Here is a 4,361-nt window from a genome sequence, read left to right on the forward strand (position 1 = left end):
GGGCGTAGTATTCTTCGATTGCTTAACGATTAAAGATGATATATTAGATAGGTTCCTATAAGGTATCCTACTTAGGGCAACCTTACTATTCGACTTTATACTTAATCGGCGGTAGTCCTTTAACGTCGTTAGGCTCTACGCGGATTCCCCGGATCTTACGGACGGTATAGTCGTTAGAAGGTAGGTTAATAGGCTCGTCGACTTCTACTTCATCGGGAGGACCTAGTATATCTTGGTTTTAGTTCGGGAATAGGTCCTTAGCCGACGGCCGAAGGCGTACGGGATAGAAGACGTCGTAGATCTTTATATTCGTAGGAAGAGCTAGACGGTAGGCGTATAAACTAATACGCTCGGTGATCTTAAAAGGACCTAGGTTCTTCAAGTTCAGCTTCTTAGAGGGGCGGTCCGTCTTAATGTTCTTAGAGTTTAGGTAGACTATATCGCCTACTTAGTAGTCGGGAGCTAGCTAGCGACGACGATTAGCTTGATCCTCGTAGATTGCTTATACGTACACTATCTCGTCGTGAACTTCTTTATAGATCTATAAGAGTATAGTAGCGAACTCGTCTACTACTTACTCGTTTACGTCTTCGGTAGGCGGGAGAGGTTCTTCTAGTTCTATACCTATACGAGGGTAGTAACCTCTCGTAGTATAGAAGGGAGAGTAGCTAGTAGTCTCCGAGTCCTAGTTACGAGTAGCGAACTCTACCGTAGGGATATACTAAGGCCAATCCTTCTAGTAGTAGTCGACGAAGTAACGAAGGACCTACTCGAGGATAGCGTTCGTAATTTCGGTCTAGCCGTCCGTCTATAGCTAAAAACTAGTCGAGAGGTTATACTTAATACCTAGGATAGTATATAGACGCTTCTAGAAGTACGAGATGAACTAGATGCCTCTATTAGAGGTAATGCTATCCGGGAGGCCTTAAAAACGCTAGACGAATTCGTAGAACAAGCGAGTAGTCTCCTTTACGGTTATACTCTAGTACGGGATTATATACCGGTCCTTAGAGTAACGGTCTACGATTACTAGAAGGGCCTTTACTTTTACGCCGCTAAAGGTCTTACCGTAAGGAAGATCGGTAATAAAGTCTATAGTGATGTACTTCTACGGACGATTAGGAGCCGGGAGAGGGTGTAAGAGACCGTAGGGGCGGTAGCGGTTAGCTTTAGCTCTTCGGTAAGTAGCGTAGTTTAGTACGTAGCGGCGGACGTCCTTCTAGGAATACGGCTACTAGTAATACCTAGCGAGGAGCTTATAGGTCTTAGCTACGCCTAGGTGACCCCTAGAGGCGGAGTCGTAGATAATTTGAAGAATCTTAGCTCGGATATTAGAGCCTTCGGGCTACGGTACGTAAAGCTTCTTACGGAAGTAGACCGTACCTTCCTAGAGCTCGTACTCGGATAGCGAGAAGCCCGGGAATGTCCTCGCGCTAGATTTAAGGGCCTAAACTAACTCTTAGGCGTCTATATCGGCATCGTACGCTATTCGTACTCGTACTATAATGCCTTCGGGCTACTCCTTATTATTAAACCCCTTAAAGTCTAATTCGGATAAGCTGTCGGTCGTTACTAAGCCCTCTTTATCGTCGTTTAAGTCCTTAGCGTCCGAGGCGTATTCTTTAGGCTCGGATTGATCGTCACTCTCGTTAAGGTAGGTAGGAGCGAGTACGAGAGTAGTAAAGGAAGCGGCGAGCGTAGGCTAGCCGTTCGATAGGTACTCTCGAAGCTTAGAAGAGAGGTTGTACTCTTTAATGACTTGTTACTCTACGATTTGCCGGCCCCCTCTTCGATTAACTAGAGAGTTACTAGGGCGGCGGGTAAGGGCGTCGGCTATCGAGTTGGCCTTACCGGGCGTATACGAGATTATAAAGTTGAACCGGGAGAGGAACTCGCTCTAGCGGGCCTAGCGACGATTAAGTAGCTTGCTCTTTATAAAGTAGACGAGGTTCTTATAGTCGGAGCTTACTTAGACGGGTATAGTAGAGCCTTCGAGCTCGGGGCGCTACTCTTCGAAAGCTTTGACGATAGCGAGAAGCTCCTTATCGTAGATCTCGTAGTTATACTCCGTAGCGGTCATCTTCCTAGAGAGGAAGGCGATAGGTAACTAGGGAGATTTAGGCGAGCGGCGTTATAGTAGGATACCGCCTACTACGCCGTCGGATACGTCGGTCTCTATACGGGTCTCTAGTTCGAAGTCGAAGTGCTATAGAAGTAGGTTCTTATAAACTTCGCTTTAAGTAAGTCAAAAGCCTCCTAGTATTCGTCGGTCTAGGCGAACTTCTTACCCTTACGCGTAAGCTTCGTTAAAGGGCGTACTACGCCCGAAAATGCGTAGATAAAGCGGCGGTAGAAGTTAGTAAAGCCTAGGAAACCCTAGACCTCTTTAACGTTCGTAGGAGTATCCTATTCGACGATAGCGTCGATCTTCTCTTAGTCTATCTTAATGCCGTCTACGGTAATAATCAAACTAAGGAACTTGACTTCGGTCTTCTTAAACTCGTACTTATCGATGTCGAGCTACAAGCCGGCGTCTACGAGCTTCTAAAGGACCTTATAGATATACTCGCGGTGCTCCTCCTTAGTCTCGCTATAGACTAGGATGTCGTCGATATAGGTAGTATAGAACTAATCGAGGAACTCCTAAAGGATGTCGTTAATAAAGTTCTAGAAGGTACTAGGCCCGTTACAAACGCCGAAGGGTATAACGAGCGACTCGAATAGCCCGTAGCGAGTACGGAAGGCTATAAGATACTCGTATCCTTCTACTATTCGTAACTTGTTGAACGTAGCGATAATATCGAGCTTAGTGAAGTACTTGGCCTTAGAGAGGCGCTCGAGCGTCTCCTAAATTAACGGTATTAGGTAGCGGTTCTTCTTTATAATAGCGTTTAAGCCTCGGTAGTCTACGTAGAAGCGTAGACTACCGCCGGGCTTCTTAACGAACATAACGGGACTACTAGCGCTAGAACAGCTCGCTCGAATGAACCCCTTCTTTAGGTTCTCTTCGAGGTATCTCTTAAGGACGATAAGCTCTTCTCGGGACATAGAATATAGCGGTCCGAACGGTGTCTCTACACCTTCTTCTAGCTCAATCTTATAGTCGTAAGGGCGATAAGGAGGCAGCTCGTCTACGGCTTTAGTATTAAATACGTAGAGGATGTAGTGTGCCTAAGGAGGGACCTCCGTAGTAGGGTCGGTAGGTATACGCTTCTTATCGAGCTTCTCGAGGGCGATGTCGATATCGCGGAGAGAGGCGACGAAGACTTAAGCTTTAGGCTACTTAGTAGTAGTAGTAAAGGTAGCGGCGTTTACCTAGAAGATCTTAGTATACTTAGGACCGCGCTAAGGCGGCGGAGAAGGCGGAGGTGCCGGAGGAACTTCTAGAGGGAAGCTAATAGTAAGGGAAGTCTAGTCGATAATAGGTCGGTATCGTCTAAACTAGGGGAGGCCGAGGATAAACTTCTAATACGGTAGGGACGTAAGGAAGCTAGTGATCGACATACGCTTACCTCCGAGGGTGATTAACGTATATATAACATAAGTAATCTTACTAGTAGTAGTCTCCGTACCGTTAAAGAGTTTAAGGGTACGAGGGTACTTTAGTTCCTAGGGTTCGAGGTTAAGAGAGGTCGCGAGTTTATAGTCTATAAAAGACTCGCCTAGTACGCTAGTGTCTATAAGAGTGAGATTAGAAGAAGAGAGTTTCTTTAAGCCGATATTTATATTCGTAACAAACGGTTTATAAGCGTAGTCCTTACCCGTCTCGTCGTATAGGTCTAGCTATACTATATTGATCCTTAACTTCTTTCCTCTCTTTACTTTCGGTAAACGTTGTTCTTAGTCTTTATCGCGTCGATAAGGAAGACCTAGGCTTTTTCCTACTTAGCGGGAGTAGTAGGAGTAGGCTCGATAGCGCCTATAGCGCCGCGAACCGGGTTACGGGCGTTACGGGTAGCGAGCTACGGATAGTTAGCTACGATATAGCCTAGACCGCCGTAGTAGGTATAGAGTCCGGCCTAGCGACGGCGAAGCTTCTCTTTAGGAGTAAGCTTACCGTTAACGAGGCCCTAGACTCGAGGGACGGCGGTACTAGCGCTAAGATCTATAGCGTTACCTATAGAGACGGGAGGGAGAGCCGTAGGAGCGGCGGCGCCTAGTAGAGTAGCGAAGTGGCTTCCGGGACTACGAGGCTAACGACCTTAAGAACGGGAAGCGAGGAGAGAGGCGGTATATTTTATGTTAGAGTCGAGGCGCTAGTAGGTCTCGACGAGCTTACGGAAGCTTATAGTACCGACGTCCTTGTCCTCGAGGGCTCGAAGAAGCTCTACTAACAAACCACGGCGGAGAGTGCTCTTCTT

Source organism: Fulvia fulva, chromosome 3, assembly GCF_020509005.1.
Source record: "Fulvia fulva chromosome 3, complete sequence".
In the NCBI taxonomy this organism is placed as follows: Eukaryota; Fungi; Ascomycota; class Dothideomycetes; order Mycosphaerellales; family Mycosphaerellaceae; genus Fulvia; species Fulvia fulva.